Source organism: Microcebus murinus, chromosome 2 (assembly GCF_040939455.1).
Source record: "Microcebus murinus isolate Inina chromosome 2, M.murinus_Inina_mat1.0, whole genome shotgun sequence".
Taxonomy (NCBI): Eukaryota; Metazoa; Chordata; class Mammalia; order Primates; family Cheirogaleidae; genus Microcebus; species Microcebus murinus.
In genome coordinates, this window is record NC_134105.1 from 14389805 (window position 1) to 14413408 (window position 23604).

At 40.9% G+C, this 23604-nt stretch overlaps 1 protein-coding gene across 2 annotated transcripts in view; it reads left to right on the top strand.

The window, feature by feature from the left end:
- Positions 1-2191: 2191 nt before the first annotated feature.
- CDC42 (cell division cycle 42) overlaps positions 2192-23604 on the top strand; it is a 43317-nt gene continuing 21904 nt past the window's right edge. The window contains exon 1 of one of the 2 annotated variants that reach the window (XM_012768683.2): positions 2192-2330. The gene's annotated coding sequence lies outside the window, so the exon portion shown is untranslated. The remainder of the gene's footprint in view (positions 2331-23604) is intronic. The other variant, XM_012768682.3, reaches the window with a different exon arrangement.

The following is a 23604-nucleotide window of genomic DNA, read 5'->3' on the forward strand; positions in this document are numbered from 1 at the left end:
GCCATGATTATCCTGCCCTCAGCAAATCTATTCATTGAAGTGGATGATTCTGACCTAAGTTCCAGAATCGAATCTCATTGGGTCACATGCCCATTGCTGAAGTACTGTGGCAACAGGGCTCTCTATAATTCTCTGATTGGCCAAGTCAGGGTCACGTGTCCATCCCTGCAAATGGAGGTACAGTCATCTTCTTTAGAGTCACATGTATTGGAATTAGGGCAGGGATTGCTCCAGGAGAAATGAAAGTGCTGTTGCCAGGAGGAGGAATGGACACTGCAGTGGTGACCACAGGGGAAGGGGAGCTTCCCACAGGGGAAGGGAGACCCACAGGGGAAGGGAGATCCACAGGCTGCCCCTCCTGTTAAGCTATGCCAGCAGGGCAGTGAAGAGAGGCACCAGGAGGCTGGGGTCTAAGCTGGCAGGAAGGGATGGGATTGATTGGGGTCAAGAAGTAATGCCACTGCCCTTTAGGGCTATTAAAAGATCCAGGAGGGCCCTTCTGACAAAAACCTGACAACATAAGAGACAAAGTACTAAGTGAGTCCTTGTCCTCAGAATAAAGGCAGGAAAAGCTGAGCAGTTGGGTGACACCCCATCAAGATATTGCTGCTGATGGAAAGGGCAGACATTGTCTGGGGACATTCATGGGAGTGTGAGACAGGATGAAGGAAAGGGCACTGCCAACTGGCCTTGTGGAGGGAGAAAATGACCACTTTCAGGTTTAAGAAACTAAGCTTGTACATTTTTACAATAGTCAAAAAATTTACTATAGCCCCAAACAACCTAAATTCCAACAATAGGAGATTGGTAAAGATTGTAATGCCCATACAGAAGAATGCAGACTTTACAAATGATGCTTTATTTGACATGGAAGGATGTTCACAATGTAGTTTGGAGAGAGAAAGGGGATTACAATCTTGTTTTTGTGCAAAAAAAATGTATATAGACATAGCAAGAAGTCTGGGAAGGTGTACACCAAAATGTTAACAGTTAGTATCATTAGGGATGGGACTACAGCCGAAGCATATATTTTGATTTCTCTATAATAAACCTGCTGGGTAGTGTGATACTGTAGTGGTTAACTAGAGCCAGTGTCCCAGCTCTGCCCCTGCTTGCCTTGGTAACCTTGGGCAAGTCCCTTAACACCTCTGAGCCTCAATACATGCATCCATAAAATGGGGGTAATAGTTCTTAACTCATAGGGTGGCTATATTAAGTGAGCCACAACTACATGCAAAGCTGTTAGCACCATACCTATAGTAAATGCTAGAAAATGTAGTTATTGTGTAATTAAAAAATTCAAAAGAAAATAGGACTATCAAGTCAAATATTTTGGAATTAGGTGACTTTGTTGTCTTGGCCTAATAGCTGTGGCAGTAATCAATAAAAGCACTATTATTAAGATAAGCTATGGGCCAGGTGAGGTGGCTCACTCTTATAATCCTAGCACTATGGGAGACTGAGGCAGGAGGATTGCTTGAGCCCAGGAGATGGAGGTTGCAGTGAGTTACTAATGAAGCCACTGCACTTTAGCTGGGAAAGCAGAGGAGGGAGACTCTGTCTCAAAAAAAAAAAAAAGAAAAAAAAAAAAAGCTATGCAACATCTGAGAAATCTGAGAATAAGAGAGGGAAGATCCACCATTTTTCTGAAGCTTGTACACTAGTAGGGAAGACATAATAAACAGATGCTGTGAAGATAGGATGACCAGGGAAGGCAGTGACATTTGGGGGCTGAGAGCCAACCAAAAGTCTGGGGAAGAGGAGGCAGGCAGAGAGAGCAAACAAGTGCAAGGCCTTGGGGGGGGGGGGAGGAAGTCTCTAACCCAAAAGAAGACCTATGTGGCTGCAGCTAGGGACACTGGGTGCAGGCAAGATAAGAACAGCGGTATTCGGTTCTCTCACCAAGGCTGACTGCAAACAGGCCTGGGGGCGTCAGGAGACCCTTCACTTGCAGTGTGATCTCAGGCAAATCACTATTTCTCTTTAAGAAGCTTCCATCTGCTCTGCAAAATAGGGATGATAATACTTTGCTTCACTTTGCAAACTACAGTTCACAGTAATATTACAGATAACAACCGTTGGAAAGAGGTGCAGAGCACAGCCCGGGACGTACGCGTCGTGCTGCTCTGCGCGTGCGCCCAAAGCGGGCGGAGCCGGAGGAGGCTCAGGCTCCACCTGGAACCGCCCCAACTCTGCTCCTTCCCCGTCCCGCCCACTTCCGCGGGCACCCAACCCTGCGTCTCCTGCGTGCTGACGTCAGGCGCGTGCCCCTGTCCGGCAGCCGAGGAGACCCCGCGCAGTGCTGCCAACGCCCCGGTGGAGACGCTGAGGTGAGTGCGGGGCCCGAGGCTCCCCGCGGGAGCGTCCGCTGCCCCGTCCCGTCCCCGCCGCGCTGTCCCCGGCCTCTCCCTGTCCTCGGGGACGTCCCGCCTGTGGGATCCCGGGGAGCCTGGAAGCGCGGGCGTGGGGCAGTGCCCGGCTCGCTCTGCTCTCTCCGGGCGAGCGCGGGCCGTGTTCTGTGGGGGAGCCGAGGGCAGGGGTCGCGCGCCCGCCGGGAGGTGCGCGGCCGGGGCTGGGGTGCCGGCCGGGGGGCGCGGGCGGGGCCGGGCTGTCACCGGGCCGCGGCGGAAGGAAGGGGTCACACCCATCCCGGCCGCCCGGGCTCCCCTCCCCCTCCGGCCCGGCTCCGCGGGCTCCCGAGGGCGGGCGGCGGGCCGGGGTGCTGGGGACCGCGGGCAGTGGAGCCGCGCGGGGCGCCTGGAGTGGGCCGGCAGCCGGGGCTGGCAGGCCGGGCTCTGCCCCAGGGGCTCCCGCTTCTACTTCCTGCTTCGCCCGGCGCCGCCGCGGACATTTTGCGGCGGGCTGGGGGAGGGGAGCGGAATTGCAGCCGCGGCGGGGAAGTGGCGGCGGGGAGGGGGCGGCTTGCGGGCTGCCCGGGCCGGGCCTGCACCGCGCTTGTCCCCGCTGCCTCCGGGCCGGGCGCTCCGTCTGGCCAGGGCGGGTCTGAGCCCCGTTTCTCCAGTGCCCTTTATCCCTGCCTTAGGTTGAGTTCCTAATATTTCCGTTTGCTTCTCCAAGTCGCTCCCTGCTTATTCAGCTGAAGCTTCCCTTTCAGGGAGTTACCTAACTACCTCCCGAAACTGTCGTTCGGCCGCTTGCCTAATTCCTCTTACCAGGGGGACATTTTCTTTGTTCGTTAGTTTTTTTCCTCCCCTTTAAGTCGGAGAGAAATGCAGTGTGGAAGATTACGTCATCGCAATATAAGGGGTGAGAGTTTTAACTCATACAAGTCAGGGACTCACCAAATGAAGACAGCATTTTGCAGCCTTAGTCGGCAACCCCATGGCTTATCCTGCCTGCTTCCCAAAGCATCGTATCCCAGAGATTATTTTTTGAAATCTTACTGTTTGTGTTCATGGCCGCCTTAAATGCATCTAAAAGTCAGGAAGATTTAAAATCTCAGGATTAGCTTGTGCCAGGGAATAAAGTGTAAGACAACACCTTCTGCAACCACTTGCGTAGGCATTAACTTTAAATTTAGGTCTCCTTGCCTGTACTAGAATGAAGTGAACTGAATTGTGGGACCAATTCTTTGGTCCAGAATGACTTCCCAGACTGAATTCTCCCATATGACTTATTTCTTGCTGAAAACCCACCTAAGTTGACTGAAATGCGCTTTTTGTGGAAACCAGGATCAGTTGACTTTACATCTAATCTTTGCTTGCTAGACATTTTAGTTTTAATAATGAGTTTTGTATTTTTAACCAAAAATCTTAAGTGAGTAATATTTTCAGACTTTCAGGATAACAATTTCTTCCTCCCCAGAATGTTAGGTTCATCTTAAATTTTATATCCTTCCTTGACTAAGTGGTATGGTAGGACAGAAAAATGTTGACATTGTAAAGCAGATGAGATTAAATTGTGTAATGCTTTGTTACAAGGGTAGTTCATGTTGGAACAAGTACTTTCCCATTGTTTTTCATTTGTATAGAGAGAACAGATTGCTTGTTAAGACACTTGAGGAATCAGTGATAGGTTCACATCAGCTTTCTGTAGTATGTAAGCATTACAGACTATTGCATAGCTGTGTAGCTTGGATCTTCTGAAATACATTTGTTTTAATGAGGTATCTTTAGGAATATAAAATTGTAACAGTGCCTTTTTTCTTGTGGTTTCTATAAGATGTTTAAATATATATCATTTTGTATCTTTCCTTTTAAAAATATAAATGAATAGTTTGGATTTATAGGTTTTACACTGAGAGATAAGAGATTGGTAGTTAACTGAGTATTAAAAATGAGCTCTTTTTCAGTAATTTCTTTGAGACCCGAAAGATAGCACATCCTCTGTTTATCCTTGAAGTGTCATATCCTTAAAGTTTCATAGTACATCCAACACTTGTGCTTAAACTTAATTTTTTTTGAAATCTAAGGCAGTTGTCATAGCTTATAGTAGTAAACCAAACATTGGTGAGATTTTTAAAGCCCACCAAGACCAAATCTTGAAGTTTTCTGTAACTTTATCTTGAGGTTTTCTCTAACTTCAAGATTTGTTTTCCTTTATTAGGGTACTTTTTCTACTTGTAATTTTATGATCTATTAGAAAAGTATTTCTGATTATTTGAAAAGTGGTTATACTGGTAAAATTTTTTGATCCAAGAACTGTCAAATTTGGAAAATTTTGAAATATAATTTACTGACAGGCTGTCTGGGAAGTAAAAGACAAATTGTATTTATAGATACATTTTACATACATTTCTCTGGTTTAGTCTTTGGTTTTTGGAGAGGATGAGGAGCATGTAATGAGTGCTTTAGGCTCCAGTGCTTCCTGGGAGAGGGGTTAGTATTGTGTTAACATATCTCACATAAACACATTTATATATCACTGTATTAAAGGGCTTTATTCAGGGCTTTTATGATAAGGCCTTACTCAGTGTTCTCTTCCAAATATATTTGTTGTCAGTTTCCCATATTAGAATGTAAGTTCCACGAGGCAGGACTTTGGCCTGGCATGGTCAGGCCATATCCCGAACACCTAGAATACTGCCAGACACATAGTAGGTTTCAAGAAGGGTTCGTTCACTGAATTTGATGGTATCTGAGGGTTAACATTCTCCCTTGCTGAATATTCCATAAGCCAGGGGTCCTCAAACTTTTTAAACAGGGGGCCAGTTCACTGTCGCTCAGATCGTTGGAGGACCGGACTGTACTTTAAAAAAAACTGTGAACAAATTCCTATGCACACTGCACATATTTTATTTTGAAGTAAAAAATCAAATGGGCAAAAACACACGCATATGGCCCACAGGCCGTAGTTTGAGGATGCCTGCCATAGGCCTTTGTGCTGTGTTTCCTGCGACAACTTTTGTGCTTGATCAGCCATATCCGTATTTGGGCTCATTGAAGTGATAATTACTAATTTACTCTTGCTTGACTTTATCCATCTGTTTAGTCCAGTATTTTCTGCAGCTACCCTATCTGGACAATTTATCATCACTTAGAAAATCTTCTGCTAATTAGTTTTTATTCTCCAAAAGATTATTCAGACTTAATGTTTGTTTCCTTATCTTCCTTTATTTCTTTGTTAGCAAATAGCAGCTCTTTGCCACTTCTTTCCCTCTACAGCATCAAATTCCTGGTCATGTTATGCTTTGTCCCTTACCAGTTTCTACTCTTAATTACCCATCCCTTCAGTCCTAAATACAAAAGCAATTTTCATTATTTGCCATTTCAGCTGTGTCTACCAGTGCTGCTATTATAAGCCCTGAATGTCAAAATGATCTTCACTAGTCACCTCTGAACATTGGTCTCAAACTGCTCATTCCATGAAGTGAAACAAGGCGTTTTGCCAACAAAATTGTGTCCTTCCTTGCAATTTTAGAAAAATTTTTTTCTTTTGAGACAGAGTCTCACTGTCTTGCCCAGGCTAGAGTTCAGTGGTATCATCATAGCTTGCTGCAACCTCAAATTCCTGAGCTTAAGTGATCCTCCTGCCTCAACCTCCTGAGTAGCTGGGACCACAGGCATGCACCATGATGCCCCATTAACTTTTCTGTTTTTAGTAGAGATGGGGTGTCATTCTTGCTCAGGCTGGTCTTGAACTCCTTTGCTCAACCAATCCTGCCTTAGCCTCCCAGAGTGCTAGAATTATAGGTGTGAGCCACCATGCCCAGCCGAAAAATATATATATATATATATTTTATTTGAGACGGAGTTTCACTTTGTTACCCAGGCTAAAGTGAGTGCCGTGGTGTCTGCCTAGCTCACAGCAACCTCAAACTCCTGGGCTCAAGCAATCCTACTGCCTCAGCCTCCCGAGTAGCTGGGACTACAGGCATGCGACACCATGCCTGGCTAATTTTTTTCTATATATATTAGTTGGCCAATTAATTTCTATTTATAGTAGAGATGGGGTCTCACTCTTGCTCAGTCTGGTTTTGAACTCCTGACCTCGAGCAATCCGCCTGCCTCGGCCTCTCAGAGTGCTAGGATTACAGGTGTGAGCCACCACGCCTGGCCCGAAAAATATTTTTTTAATTAAATACTTGGCATTAGCTACTATGCTGAAGTCCAAAACAGTTTCTAATATAGCAAATGCCTATATTGTTAAATCATGATATTTACCAAGCACTGGTGTTCTGTCCCTGAAAAGAACCTCTGACTTAGGTTGTTATTCACTATTATTATTTAACACTTTACATTTTAACCCTGTATCATTTTCTCCAAAAATAAGCCTTTTATTTGCATTTACCATGTCAATTTTGCTGTGTGTTCTTAAGAGGTATACTGCTACTGTAGTGATTAAAAGCATCGACTCTGGAACGAGGCTGCCTGGGTTCAAATTCTTACTCTACCATTTATTAGCTGCGTGTATTCCGAGGTCTTTGTGACTCAGGTTTACCTCCTTAAGATAGGGGTAGCAGTAATGCCTACTTCACAGTGTTGTTAGGAAGATGAAATCAGTTAACCCTTTGCACTCGCTTGCTTTTTTCTCATCATCCACTCGACATTATCCACACTTGATATCCCAGTGCAAAGGGTTAATATATGTGATGTGCTTAAGACTATTCATTGTCACATAGTGCTATATAGGTGTTTGCTCTTGTATATAATCTCCTAGGACCCTATCCCCCACTTTTTTTTCTTTTTTGGAGACAGTGACTCCCCTCTATTATCCTGGGTAGAGTGCAGTGACATCATCACAACTCATTGCAACCTCAAACTCCTGGCTCAAGGGATCCTCCTGCCTCTGCCCTCAGAGTGCTAGGATTACAAGCATGAGCCACCTGCTCCTGGCTCTCTCCATCTTTGAGAAGCTATATTTCCCCCAAACACAAACATTTTAATACCATCCCTCTCCCAAACTAATCTCACAAATCCATAAAAATTTCTAAATGAAGTGGAGATTGTTGCCTCTTTTACATTTTTATCCATTATCTTTACCAGTGTCTTAGAAGCAAGGGTGTAACCATCAGGTATGCAGTGTGTGGTCCGTGGCCGCAGCAGCATAAGCATCACCTGGGAGCTCATTAGACCTCTCAGGCTCCATCCTAGTCCTGCTGAGTCAGAATCTGTATTTTAACAAAATCCCCATGTTATTTTTATGCATGTTATGATTTGAAGCACCCTCTTCAGGACTGCTAAGTGATGTTAAGGAATTTCAGAAACAATGTGAGTGCTTTATTTTTAATTTTCCTCTACTGAAGTATAGCCTGGTTTCTTTTAGGTAATATATCAGAATTTATTGCAGAGATCATAATCTGAAAATGAATCTGAAGCCTGTTTGGTTTTTAAAGGAATTACAGTTTCCTGACTGTTGTGTAGAATTGCCTCATGTCTGTGCTCATTATCAGGAACTAATATGTTGTTTAAAGTTGAAGTTATTAAAAGAGCCATTGCCCACTTATTAATAACTAAATCTTAAGTTCTGTAACTCTGTGAACTTGGACAAGTTAATAAAAATTTAAGTTCTAGTTTAATATGTGAATTACACATTTGAACTTAAGTGACATTTTGAAAACTAATTGTTATGAAGAGGGATGATCTGAGCATATGATCAGGATAATCTTTGTTATGAAAACTTAGGTGAAATACAGAGTTGGCATTTAGCTGGTCAAATGTAAAAAATGTTTTCTGCTTTCTTTGCTAAAATAACCATACTTCCAATCTCAAGGGAAAATGTTAATAACTAAAAGTCTAGTCTTTGGTAGCTGTCATCCTGAAAAAATTATTGCTATTTTTCAAGGACCAGATTGAATTGTATTTCTCTAATATGTTTCCTTTTTCCTTCTTAAACTATTTGGTGTAGGAGAAAGTCCACAGTATTATCCCTATGCAGTATATGTTCTAGAGTAATGCTTCCTAAACCATCTTAAATAAAGGCAGACATAGAATAATTTGTATGCCACCCTGGGATAAATGGAGAGGCTCCTTGGCTGGCAGGAGGTGCTACAGACACTAGATGCCAGAGGATCTGGGGGATCAATGTCTCAGGCACACCTGTGTCCATTCTCTGTCTTAAGTGGCAATCTGAAGCCATTTACTGTTGGATATAAAGCCACAGTTATTCTTTTCAGTGTGAAAAGATCACTGTTGCTCCTCGTGGAAAGAGAAGAGCTTACTGAGAACAGATTAAATGAGGGAACAAATGAAACCAGAGGGAGACTGGAGGTGGAATAAAAGAATATTGTGATAATTAGTGTTCAGGAATATGAGAAAAGAGAATATATTTAGTAAAGAAAACATAAGCAAGATTGTAGCTACAATCTTATTATTTGCTTTGTTGGTAGACAGGACTATTTGTAATATTTTTGACTTTTTAAAAGTCTGCTTAAAAGCAGATGAAGAGTGGGAAGTAAAAGAATAAAGTTTCTTAAATATTATCTCTGGTTTCAGGGATTTTCATTGTTACATGGCTTCACTAGAGCTACTAGTATTTGTTTCACTTGCTAAATGCTGTTTGAGAGGAGCTCAATTTTAGATCACTTCTTAAATGGATTTAGTCCATCCATATCACTTAATACTTTCCTAGAAAAACCATATTTTTATTGTAGGGTTTAAGATTGACAGTAAGATTTTTAAAAAGATAATTAGATTTTAAGTGTAAATTTTCATTGATCAAATAAGTTGAAAAAATGGACAGTTCCTATGAATATCAGTGCTAGAGTTTAAATCAATATCTAATATTTGTTTCAGAACATATACAAATAGTGTTCCTAAAATACAAGCTAGGCAATGTTTGAATTATTTTAGGTCATATCGTTTATATGCTCTGATCATAGGGCCAAAAGGAATGTTAGATCATCCTAACAGTTTATAAGCCAGTAAAGATGGGGGAAGGAGATAATTTTAGTTTTTAGATTAATGCCTATGTAGTGTGTTTCAAAATATCTGAAAGGTGTTTCTGGGGGGTTGGGTGTCAAATAAATTGGAAATACTAATTATTATATCTCTGTCTTGGAAATCATACTGTATACAATTTATTTATTTATTTATTTATTTATTTATTTATTTATTTTTTTTTGAGACAGAGTCTCACTTTCTTGCCAGGCTAGAGTGAGTGCCATGGCGTCAGCCTGGCTCACAGCAACCTCAATCTCCTGGGCTCAGCGATCCTACTGCCTCAGCCTCCCTAGTAGCTGGGACTACAGGCATGCGCCACCATGCCCGGCTAATTTTTTTTTGTATATATATTTTTAGTTAGTCAATTAATTTCTTTCTATATTTTGGTAGAGACGGGGTCTTGCTCAGGCTGGTTTTGAACTCCTAACCTCGAGCAATCCGCCCGCCTCGGCCTCCCAGAGTGCTAGGATTACAGGCGTGAGCCACCACGCCCGGCCTGTATACAATTTATTAAAGGATCAGAGATGTTAGATCATTAGAGAATCTGTTTAACTAAAAAAAAATTTTTTTTTTTTTTTTTTCGAGACAGGGTTTCACTCCCTCACCCTGGGTAGAGTACAGTGGCTTCATCAAAGCTCACTGCAACCTCTAACTCCTGGGCTCAGTCCATCCTCTTGCCTCAGCTTCCCAAGTAGCTGGGACTACAGGTGCATGCTAGGATGCCTGGCTCATTTTTCTGTATTTAATAGACTTTTACTTTTAATAGACTAATTTACTTTTCTTCAGGCTGGTCTTGAGCTACTGAGCTCAGAACTCCTGATTATAGGCTTGAGCCACCTTGCCCTGCCAACTCAGTGTTTCTTAAACTTGTTTGATGGCGTTCCCCCTTCCCTGTCCCCAACCCCTCCTATGAAATAACCTTTAGCGTTTTGAGAAAACGGACTGGGAGACACTGGTGTCTGGTTACTTAGTAATCTCCATTTGGCTCAAGGGCTGTTGGTGTAGCCAAATAATGTTTGCTATGGTAGAAAAATGGGAAAATTTTCTCTTGAGTTTCCAATACATGTAAATGGTAGAGACTTAAGCAGTTGTAGGTGATTTATTCTTGCTTTGCCCTAAACCCCACAGAAGAGCTTGTTGTATAGCTACCGTTATTTAGAATTTCTTGGGACAGGACTGCGCATATTATATATAAAACTCATCTTTGGGGTATCTACCTCTAGCTCAACTTAAAATTGGGCAAGGGGTTATAGAAGGAAGGGAGAAGCAGACAGATAGGACTGGAGACGTGATTGTCCACTGGCTGCAAGGGAAACCTCTGAAATGGTGTCACTGTCTCTAGTTTCCTCTGTTCTTGGATCAGTGATCCTACTTTGAGTATTTCATTGTTTTCTAGTATTCTGAAAAGCTTGCAGCAGTTTCAAAGCCAATATTTAAAGATTATGAAAATTCATACAATTATGTCAAAAATTATGAAAGTCATACAATTAACTTTTATTTGTGATCCAAAGAATTTCAAATAGTCTTACTATTTCCATGTAATTTTTTCTTAATTGTTCACCTATATGAGAAGTTAAGTTTTTTAGGAGAGTTAAGGAGAAGTTAAGTTTCGTAGGAGAGTTTAGGAGAAGTTAAGTTTTTTAAGGTTTTTAGTGACAGTAATCTGTGAGTTCTTCGTACTTTGTAATTTGTTATATAATTTTGCATTTTCTTTTTTGCTGCCCAGGCTCCCTTTTCCCCTCCCTGAAAAACTTAGGTCCCGTCTTTTAGATTAACTCTCTCCCTCCTTCCTTCCATTGTATATATTACATGGAAATAAAGATATACTATCCTTAAAACTTGTCCTTGGTTCTAGTTAAATCAGAGCCAGGAACAGAAAAATCATTTCACATATCTGTTACCAGTTATCAAAGAGAGATGGAGTAGAGAAAGACAAAAGTTTGTATATCAGGGTTGGGGGTAAGGGACTTAGGGTGGGCTTTCTTATTTCTTTTAAAAAATAACTATTTTGGTACTTGATCAAAGATTAATTCAAGATCAAGATCAATTTATGCTCTGAATGTGACATATGCTGAAGATCCAAGTTTGTTTTCTGTGTACAACACATTCTTTACCTCTTTCAGTTGGAGAAATTGGTATCATTTTTGTTCTTAGGTCTCTCTTGTTCTCGTTTTCTCTTTTTTAATATGAAGATGAGATTTTTTATAAAACAAATATTTATAAAAATTTTTTTAAACCAAAAATCACCCATAATACATAGGAGCAGCTTTTAAAATAGCAACGACAAAGATTTTTGTGAGGTCCTAAATTCTGGAGGTAATTCCTCAGCAGTTACATCATTCCTTAAATTCATTATACAATACTTTAATTGATTTAAATCTAAGTGAATTATTCCAAAATTAGAGGCATATTTTAGTTATAAACTACTGAGTGTGAGAAAGTGGTTACATTAATGATTTTACTCTGATACAGTTGCAAACATAATGTGATACACATACTTTTTGGGAATACCGCTTTTTCTAGGAGAGGCTTTTGTTTTTGTTGATAGTTTAAAAGTCTGTAGAATTGTGCATTCCTGCAACAGAGCAGAGTTGCTCATGGTGATAGAATATTTATATCCTGAAAATGATGCTGAGTGGCTTTGAAGTTAAACATTTGTATGTTTACTTTAGCTAGTTCAGGTTGTGGTCTTGACTTATAAGTTAGGAATAAGACTTTTCTCTTTCAGAAGAGTACATATTTCTTTTTAAAATCTTTATCCAGAGAGTAATAGGAGAGGGTTTAGGAGCGTAGAGGACATTAAAGGGCATATTCTGAGTCCAAAGAACAAGTTTTTTTTTTTTGTTTTTTTTTTACAGGAACAAGTTTTTTTTGACTTGTTGCGTCTTTAACCTATACTATCTTACTAATTTATGAATTCAACAACCCTTAGAGTGACTGCCCTGTGACAGTCACCATTTCAGGTGCTGGGGATATAGCAGTGAGTAAAATAGACCAAAACAAATCTCTGCCCCCATGAAGTTTATATACTACTAGTGTGTGAGTTGGATGGGATGAAGGTAGGGGAGGGGTATGGTAGGGTGGAATGGAATGCCTCAGCATCTAGTGGGTATTGGGTTGCAGTTTGAAATAAGGTAGACAGAGGAATTCTTACTATAAAAATGACATTTGATCAATGACCTGTAGGGGATGTCACTGACATCCCTTGTGAGGCAAGAGCATTCCAGGCTCTGTTGCCCAGGCTGATCTTGAACTCCTGACTTCAAACGATCCTCCTCCCTCAGCCTCCCAAAGTGGTGGGATTACAGGCATGAGCCACCACACCCAGCCTTTAATCACTTTTAATCAGTGACAAAGTACTGTTATGCATATTTTGTATGAAATCTGTAAAAATAGACATTAAACAAATGTATTTAATAATTAATTTGGCATTCTTCTCAAGGAGCTTCGTTACGAAAATGTCGTGTATGTCTTATTTCCATTGAAAGGATTGATAAACAAGGTAGAAGTTTGTGCCTTGATGGTGTGCTCTTAGTTTCAAAGTGTACCTGAAAAGCCAGATTTGTTCCCAACACATATTGGATGTTTTCTAGAGTCCTTGCAATCTGTCTTTGATGTTTTGTTTGTTTCTCTTGATTTTTTTTAATTGGATAGAACTATAATGTTACTCCTGTGCAACCAAGTGGAAACATCTGCAGTCATGCTTGCTGTACTGCATTGACAGACTTTGGAGCAAATGTTACAGCTTCCCTATTCTTTGCCAAATTATTTCTTGAAATATATGGTTGAATGCTTCTGTAGAAGTTCACCCCATTAATAGCAGACTTCACATCAAAATTTGTAGACCACTTTGATTTAGAATCTTGATAATCTTGGCTTATCTTGCCCCTTTAAAAATGGCTTTTGGTTTATAAAACAGATTTTGTGAGAATCTAAATGTAGGTACCTCTGTCTCATCAGATATAACAAAGAGAGTCTAACTGATTATGACTTGTTTTGTAGTTGGCATCACACCTGGTAACCTTTCAAAGAAAGGTTCTCAATTTTTCATATAATGTGTGTTGCCTCGGTAATATAATCACTTTTGTTTTTGGAGATAGAGTCTCACTTTGTTGCTTGGGCTAGAGTGCCTTGGCATCAGCCTAGCTCACAGCAACCTCAAACTCCTGGGCTCAAGCGATCCTCCTGCTCGGCCTCCCGCGTAGTTGGGACTACAGGCATGTGCCACCATGCCCAGCTGACTTTTTATATATATGTTTTTAGTTGGCCAATTAATTTCTTTTTATTTATAGTAGAGAAGGGGTCTCACTCTTGCTCAGGCTGGTTTCCAACTCCTGACCTCAAGCAATCCTCCTGCCTCGACCTCCCAGAATGCTAGGATTACAAGCGTGAGCCACCCTGCCTGGCCTTATAATGACTTATTTCATGCTGCACATGTATGCTGTGTAGGATTTTTCTAATACAAGCTGGCACATGGTATCATCCTTGATTGACTTAGGACCAAATTATAATGTACTGATTCTGAAAGGCCAAATATATTCATATATTTTAATATATATATTTTGCTCATGTATGAGAATGTAAGTCACCTGACTGATGTTTTTTTTTTGTTGTTGTTGTTGTTTTGAGCCAGAGTCTTGCTCTGTCACGTGGGCTACAGTGCCTTGGCATCATCCTAGCTTATAGCAACCTCAAACTCCTGGGCTCAAGCGATCCTCCTGCCTCAGCCTCCTGAGTAGCTGGGACTACAGAAGTGTGCCACCACACCCAGCTATTTTTTTCTGTTTTTAGTAGAGATAGGGTCTTGCTCTTGGCTGGTCTTGAACTCTTGAGCTCAAGTGATCCTCCTGCCTTGGCCTCCCAGAGTACTAGGATTACAGGCATTAGCCACTGCACCTGGCCTCACCTGACTTTTTAAGATTTTTTCTAACTTCTCCTTTTATCTGTGGTACAAACCTATCCTCTAATTTCTCAAACTAAAAAACTTCCTCGTAATTTACTCCCTCCTTAAACAAACCCACTACCTCCAGTGGGATTACCTGTTTCTTCTTTATTTCCATGCCACTACCCCAGTACAAATCCTCCGTTTCAGTCTTGGATTGTTACAGAGGGTGCTTAGCTGAGTTCCTTGACTATGTAGTTGCTTTTGGTATTTGATCTTGGAAATGGAATACAGGCATGATGTTGATATTCCTAAAAAACTGTTATTCATGGATGTGGAAGAAGTGATAGCTTTCTGTTTTCTACTCAAAAGTCTTCTGCCTAGCTTTCAGCAGTTTTTTTGTTTCTTCCACTTTGCAGGCTTGTGCTGTTTCTCCTGATATTCCATCTAACTAGAGGCTTATTCTCACATTATTCTAGACTACTCTCCCATGTTCATTACTCTTTGAAAACCTGTGGCACTTGTAGTTTATAGCTGTGGTCCCCAATCCCTGTGGCCTGTTAGGAACTGGGCCACAGAGCAGGAGGTGAATGGTGGGCCAGCAAGTGAAGCTTCATCTGTAGTTAGAGTTCTCCCCGCTGCTCGAGTCACTGCATAAACTCCACCTCCTGTCAGATCAGCAGCTGTATTAGATTCTCACAGGAGCACAAACCCTACTGTAAACTGCGCATGCGAGGGATCTAGGTTGTGGCTCCTCATGAGAACCTAATGCCTGATGATCTGAGGTGGAGCTGAGATAGTGTGCTAGTGCTGGGGAACAGCTGCAAATACAGATTGTCATTAGTAGAGAGCTTTGACTGCACAATAAATGTAATGTGCTTGAATCATCCTGAAACCATCCCCCCCATTCATGGCAAAATTGTCTTCCATGAAACTGGTCCCTGGTGCCAAAAAGGTTGGGGACCACTGCTTTATAGTGTAAATTTGAGCAATCTGAGATATGACTACAATTGTTAGCCTCTTCTGCTTGTAACTAGTAAAGTGTGCAAAGTGATATACATTGACCTATTTAGCATAGTATTTGGCACAGAGTAGGCATTTAGTAAATTACTGAAATATTTTGAAGGCCTTGGAAGGCAGAGTTTCTGTCTTACTCAGTGTACTGCTATAATAGGCCCTGAAATATCTTGCTTACTTTTGTAATAAGTTAGTAGAGTTGATTCTTGGAAGAACAGCGCCTATTTTAATAGTTTTAGTTTTAAGTCCTGCCTTGTATCCTGATTGGATAAGATCTGTTAGGTGCTTGGGGTTTTGTTCTTTAACGAACACACACACTACAACTACTGTTAAATTCTTTTTGCATTTTTTCACTTTAGAACAAAAAGGGATGTAACAGTTACATGTTTTTAATAATAACATTGTGTTGGCCTGGTGGGTGGCTCACTCCTGTAATCCTAGCACTCTGGGAGGCTGAGGTGGGCGGATCGCTCGAGGTCAGGAGTTCGAAACCAGCCTGAGCAATATGGAGACCCTGTTAGTGTGTTAGTTAATCATTTTCCTGTTACATTAACTGTTCGGATGTTGTAGTGTTCCATTATTTCTTATTTATTTATTTATTTATTTTTGTTACTTATTTAGAGACAGGGTCTTGCTCTGTTGCCCAGGCTGTAGAACTGTGTTCATAGTTCACTGTAACCTCCAACTCTGGCACTCAAGTGATCTTCATGCCTCAGCTTCCTGGGTAGGTAGTACCATGTTTCCCCCAAAATAAGACCTACCCATAAAATAAGTCCTAGCAGGATTTCTAAGCATTTGTGCAATATAAGCCCTACCCCAAAAATAAGACCTAGTGATGGGCGTGGCTACACAGCGTATCTGCACAACCCGTGCATTTCCTTGCGGAGCAGTGAAGAATATGAACAGCCCTTCTCATCTGCCCAATGAGAGCTCTATTGCTCGACATGAGATATTGGGGCCAATGATTCTAAAGGAAATAGAGTTGCAAGAAATTCAGAATGGAATTCGGGGTTTGGAGAGTTATGATGATGTTCCAGAAGAAGACGACTTAACTATATTTGAATAAATGTAGACTGTTGTACCTTACTTAAAAAAAAAAAAAACCACATCCCCTGAAAATAAGCCCTAGGGTGTCTTCTTGAGGAAAAACAAATATAAGACCCTGTCTTATTTTCGGGGAAACACCACCACACCCGGCTAAATTAAAAAAAAATTTTTTTTGTAGGTGGGGCATGACGGTTCACACTTATAATCCTAGTGCTTTGGGAGGCTGAGGTTGGATGATTGCTTGAGGTTAGGAGTTCGAGAACAGCCTGAGCAAGAGTGAGACCCCATCTCTACAAAAAATAGAAAAATTAGCTGGGTATGGGGCACACACCTGTAGTCTCAGCTGTGTGAGAGGCTGAGGCAGGAGGATCACTCGAGCCCAGGAGTTTGAAGTTGCAGTGAGCTGTGATGATACCCTGGCACTCTGTCTGAACACAAAATTTTTTGTAGAGAAGGGGTCTTACTGTGGACTCAAGTGATCCTCCCATCTCAGCCTCTCAGAGTGCTGGGATTACAGGCATGAGCCACTGTGCCCAGCCTCTAATGTTTCTGGATAAAGTCTTTTTTTTTTCTTGGTTAAATTACCTGAAGTGGAATTACTGAGAGAAATGATGTGAATATTTTAATGGCTCTTAAAATGTGTATGCAGGGCATTAAAAAAAAAACTGCCTAAGGTCATGAAATAGATTAAGGATTTTGGTGAGTTTGGTTTATCAAGACTTGTTAGCTTCTAGCAAGCAGGAAAAAAGAAAGACTTGTTAGCTCCCAGACCTCAGGTTTACTGATGGTGCTTTTCCTAACTGTTGAATATGTCATGGAGATCTTTTCATTTTAGCTGATGTTTTTTTTTTTTTTTTTTTTTTTTTTTGTGGACGAGGTCCTGGGGCCCCAAGAGAGGGGGCCCCAGAAGTCGCCCTTAGCTGATGTTTTTTTAAGTAAAGAAAGTATTGGCTGGGCGTGGTGGCTCATGCCTGTAATCCTAACACTCTGGGAGGCTGAGGCGGGAGGATCACTTGAGCTCAGGAGTTTGAGACCAGCTTGAGCAAGAGTGAGACCCCATCTCTACTATAAATAGTAAGAAATTAGTCAAACAACTAAAAATAGAAAAAAAAAATTATCTGGGCACAGTGGCATGTGCCTGTAGTCCCAGCTACCCAGGAGGCTGAGGCAGGAGGATCACTTGAGCCCAGGAGTTTGAGGTTGCCATGAGTTAGGCTGATGCCACGGCACTCTAGCCCAGGCAACAGAGTGAGACTCTCTCAAGAAAAAAAGAAAATATTACATGCACATGGTGAAAACTTTAGTACCAAAAGGAATATGACAAAAAGTGAGTGTACTCATCACAGACAGCTGTATTCTTTTCCCAGAAGTAGCCACTGTTACTAGTTTCTTATTATTTGTCTTTGTAGATAGTCTCTCTATCTGCAAGTATGAAAGTATGAATATGTGTGTCTCCTCTCTATTAAAAAAACTCACGTATATTGACAGTTTACACACATTGTTTTATACCTTGCCTTTTAAAAGCCAAATGTATCTTGGAGGTCTTCCATATTGGCATGTATAAGTTTGTTAGGATTGACATAACAAAATATCATAGACTAGGTGATTTAAACAACAAACAAAAATTTGTTTCCTTACAGTTCTGGAGGCTAGAAGTCCATAATCAAGGTATTGGCAGGGTTCGTTTCTCTCTGAGGGCCTCCCTCCTTGGCTTCTAGATGATTGCCTTTGGGTGTCTTCACACGATTTTTCCTCTTGTGTCTGTCTGTCCTTATTTGCTTTTCTTAGAAGGACACCAGTCATATTGGATTAGGGTCCACCCATATGACCTCATTTTACCTTTTTTTTAAAAATTTTTTGAGACAGGGTCTTGCTCTGTTGCCCAGGATAGAGTGCAGTGGTGTTATCATAGCTCACTGCAACCTCAAACTCTTTGGCTCAAGCAGTCCTCCTGCCTTAGCCTCCTATGTGCAAGCCACTGTGCCCAGCTAATTTTTCCATTTTTTGTAGAGACAGGCATCTCACTCTTGGTCAGGCTGGTCTCCAACTCCTGATCTCAAGTGATCCTTCTTGGCCTCCCAGAGTGCTAGGATTACAGGCATGAGTCACCTTGCTTGGCCTCATTTTACCTTAATTACCCTTTTAAAGTCCCTATCTTCAAATATAGTCATGTTCTGAGGTACTGGGGGTTAGGCCTTCAACATGTGAATTTGGGAGTTGGGGAGTGGGGACGACACAGAGTTCAGCCCCTCACAGGCAATGTCGCCCATTCTTTTAAAATAGTTTTGTAGTATTCCTTTTACTATAACCTGTTAATATTTTACCAGTCCCTTATTGGTGCATTTGTAGGCAATCTCCTGTCTTTAGCTTCTACAAGCAAGGCTGCAGTGAATATCCTTGTGCCCACCTCTTTGTGTACTTGGGGAAAGACTTAAAAATGGAATTGCTAGTGCAAAGAATGTGCATATTAAGTTCTGATAGATACTGTTCTCAACTTTGAAGCCTTGTTTCTTGTTGATCCTGATGTTTTTTGAAAGCAAAAATTTGCCTAATTATGAGAGGAAGTCTTGCTATAATCTTTATTATCTTCTGGTCAAATACTTTGTTAGTGCCCTTGTTTTGTTTTTAGGGCTACCTAATTGGCTCTCACTTTGAAGGAGTGTAAGAACACAAGCTGCTATAGAAGATTGCCTAGGGAAGATGCGGTTCTAAATTGCTTATCTGGATTACTTCACAATAATAAGAGCTCATATTTGAGTGCGCTGTATGTGGAATAACTCAGTTAATATAAATAACCTATGATGATGATACTATTATCTCTATTTGGCAAATGGAGAAATAAAGGCTTAAAGAGGCCAAGCAGCTTGCCCAAAGTTAACAAGAATGGGAATATGAGCTTTAGGGCTGCACGACTTGAAAGCTCATGCTGTTTACTGCTACTCTATATTGTCGTCTTTTCAAGATATTAGAGACTTGATAAGTATTTGCATGATTAAGTTATTTTGTCTCTCAAAGTAGAGATGGATTATAGCCATTTCTGTAACATAGTCTCCTGGCTGTGAACGTAACATTTAGTTTAAACTGCTCTTTGAAATTGGAGTGAAAGGATTTCAGAAAGGATTGACCAAATTAGCAAATAAACTTGTAAAGTAGAAGCAAGGTTTTCTGAGTGCTCTCTTTTTTAACTTACAAACTGAAATTTAATCCATTTATTTAAATGTATGTTGTACATAAGTTATAGATTCTCACTTCTGCCACTCAGCTAGAACTTTTCTGGAAAAGCCTCCTATTTCTTCCTTGATGCTGTTTTCTACAAGTAATGAAGTTACTGTCTGTGTTTCGAAGGTTATATCTGACAAACACCCATTTGCTGGTCTTCCTGGATATGCCCTGGGCAAGGCCAGTGGAGGTTGTTTTGGAAGTGTCTCTGAGGAGGGAGATGGACACAAGGATGGAGTTTTAGCGCCCGCACATGGCCACAGCATGGTCCCAACCCACAGGAAGTAGATGAGCTATTCCCATAGCCTAGTGCTGAAGTTACGCAGGGAGACTTCCCTGCCCATAGTGGCCCACAGTCCTTCCGTGCTGCTGGGCCAAGCCTCCATCTCACAATGTCGTACCTGGTCTATGTGGCCACTGGCAGGGCCACCTGAGTGAACAAGCCTGAGTTCTCTCTTATTCATAGTGTTTAGCTTTCACTTAGCAGTGGTTCTGATCTTTACCACAGGGCCATTCTGGTTTCTTCAAGTTTTAATTGGATATAAGGATAGGTGCCATATTAGGTATTTACTCTGTGCCTGGTGGTAGGTATACCAGTTGCTTTATATACATTACCTCATTTCTCTTTATAGCAGTTTTGTGAATTAGATGTTAATTTGTAGAGGAGAAAACTAAGGTATAGAGTGAATTAACTTGTTAGGATCACACATACTGAAGTGGAGCTAAGATTGGAACTCATATTTTCTTGTCTTTAAAAATCTCATGTTTTTTCATATTATTACTTTAGTCAACAAAATTTTAAAAAAACATTAACAAATTTATTCTTGTTTTTAATATATTGCTCAGTAATGTATTAGATGCCTTGGGAGGTGGCAAAGTATAAACATAGTCCCCCCCCCCAGCTTAAAATCTACTGGAATAAAAACATAGGCATGTTAATAAAGATAGCATTATTAAGTATTCTGTGATTCATTTATTCAGTGAATGAGTACCCACTGTGTGGCTGATATTGAACTTTTTTCTGGGCATACAACAGAGTGGCGCCTTTATGGAGAGGTCCATATTTTTTTTACTTGTTTTTACTGCCATGTAACAAATAAGATAATTATAGATTATGACTGTACTATAAAGGAAATAAACAGGGGTAATATGATAGAGTGTAAGGATGGAGGAGGCTGTTACTCTGGATAGTGTGGTCAGGGGAGGACTTTCTGAGGAGATGATGATTTGAGCTGAGATCTGAAGGGTGAGAAGCCAATAGCTTTAAGAGCAGGGTCAAGGCCGGGCGCTGTGGCTCACACATGTAATCCTAGCACTCTGGGAGGCTGAGAGGGGTGGATTGCTTGAGCTTAGGAGTTTGAGACCAGCCTGAGCAAGAGACCCCATCTCTACTAAAAATAGAAAAATAAGCTGGGAGTGTTGGTCTACAGTTATAGCCCCAGCTACTCAGGAGGCTGAGGCAGGAGGATCGCTTAGAGCTCAGGAGTTTGAGGTTGCTGTGAGCTACAATGATGCCACTGCACTCTACACAGGGCGATGGAGTGAGACTCTGTCTTGAAAAAAGAGAGCAGGATCAGGAGTATTGTTGGTAAAGACCCGAAGGCAGGACAGAGCCTGGCATTTGAGGAGATAGAGACCTGTGTAGATAGATCATGGAGAGTGAAGGGGAAAGGAGTATAAGGTAGATTTAAGAGCTAAGAAGGGCCTTAATTTAGTCCATTTGGGCTGCTATAACAATACTGTAGACTGCGTAGCTTGTAAACAATGGAAACTTATTTCTCATAGTTCTGGAGGCTGAGAAGCACAGCATCAAGGTGCTGTTAGATTTGGTGTCTTGTGGCCTACTTTCTGGCACATAGGTGGTGCCTTCTTGCTGTTTCTTTATATCATTTTTATAAGGACACTAATCCCATTCAGGAGGGCTCTGCCCTCATGACCTAATCGCATCCCAAAGGTCCCACTTTCTAACATTATCACTTTGTTGATGAAATTTCAACATACAAATTTTGGGGTGGAGGTATACACAAACATTCAGACCATAGTAGGAAGTCAGACAATTGGGATGGTTTTTGATAACTGGAGTAGTTAGGGAAGGTCTCAGAGAAGGTGAGATTTGGGGGTGGAATGTGAAGGTAGAAATAGGATGAGTTATAAGGCCATACATCCAAGGTTTGGGGGAATTTAGGTGAATAAAGGTATGGAATTTGAATAAGCACCAAGGCTGTATTGGATAATTACGTTTTCAGCTTCTTTTATTCTTAGCATTCATCTGAAGGATTCGTTTCTCAGCCTCAGGACTAAATCCTCTAAATGACATTCTTTCATAGAGAAGATCTTCATATCATGAGAAATTTTGCTCTTATATTATGAACCTCTTTAAGCTCTGACAAATGCAAGTACCAGTGCTTTTCACTAATTTTCTTTTCTTCCTCGTATAGTTGTTGATTTTTCTGTCAATTTGCATGAACTTCATGTGTAGCAGCGAGTTCTTAGATAACTTGGTCTTGTGCTTGGCTGCCATGCTGGTTCCAGCCTCCAACTGTGCTGCCTTTTCTTATTTAAGAGACTAGAATGAGAAAATTGCATGCAAGGATGTCAGTTATTGGTAATACTATGAAGGAAGAATATGTGAGGGGGTGATGCTTGTTTATTTATTATCTGTGTACTCCACCAAGATTGTTGCCCCAAAAAAGGCATGAACTTTGTTCTGTGACTTGGAGGGTATGGCTATGTATAGGACAAAGCTTGGCACATATTAGGTGCTTAACAAACGTTTGTTGAATGAATGAATAAATCTACAAGTCTTGAATATTTTGAGGGAAAATCTGTTGATAGTGATCTCCGTTCTTTTCTAATCAAGTACTTTGTTAGTGTTTTTATATAATACCCTTTAATTACTGTTTTTGACAAGCTTTGTAATGTAAATATATATTTTTGCATCTTAAATGTTGTTTTTCTCATTTCATTATATTTTCCCTATTATAGTTTTTTAGAGATAAGGTCACTTTCTGTTGTCTAGGCTGGAGTACAATGGCCTAATCATAGGTCATTGTAACCTCAACCTCCTGGGCTCAATCCTTCCATCTCAGCCTCCTTTCGAAGTAGCTAGGGCTATAGGCACATGTGGCTAAGTTTTAAAAATTTTTTGTAGAGAGGGTCTTGCTTTGTTGCCTGGCCTCAAGCAGTCTTACTGCCTTGGCCTCCCAAAGTGCTGGGATTACAAGTATGAGGCACCGTGTTCAGCCTCATTTATTTTTTTATATTTGTATTATTATATATTCAGTGAGAACAGTGCAATTTTGCTACCTTGATATATGGCATTGTGATGAAGTCAGGGCCTTCAATGTATACATTACTGAAGCCATGCACAGTGTACCACTTGTTTTGAAACACTAGATTTAAAATTATGGCCGGGCGTGGTGGCTCACGCCTGTAATCCTAGCACTTTGGGAGGCTGAGGCGGGCGGATTGCTCAAGGTCAGGAGTTCGAAACCAGCCTGAGCGAGACCCTGTCTCTACCAAAAATAGAAATAAATTAATTGACCAACTAAAAATATATATACAAAAAATTAGCCGGGCATGGTGGCGCATGCCTGTAGTCCCAGCTACTCTTGAGGCTGAGGCAGTAGGATCGCTGAGCCCCGGAGATTGAGGTTGCTGTGAGCCAGGCTGACACCACAGCACTCACTCTAGCCTGGGCAACAAAGTGACTCTGTCTCAAAAAAAAAAAAAAAAAAAAAATTATGTAGAACATTTAAATATTTACTCATTGAATTTTTAAGTGTTTTTTTGTTACAAGTAAATAAAATAATGTCTCTGGCTAGCATATTTTAGTTTTTGCCAATTTGAGGAAGGAAAAATAACATATTATAAAAATAAGGACTTAAGTTCTCATTGGATTGGACATTTCAGTCCATTTCCAGAAATGGAGCCGAGACAACAAACTGTTAGCACTGCAGGAAATATCCTTTTCCAGATAGAACCATAATCTTTCATTTTATGAGTGATATTGTCAGCACTTTTTTTCACTTCTCTTTTTTGCTCCATTTTTGTCATCTCAAAGACCTGTAGAATCTTGCTTGATTAGAGACTTGATTC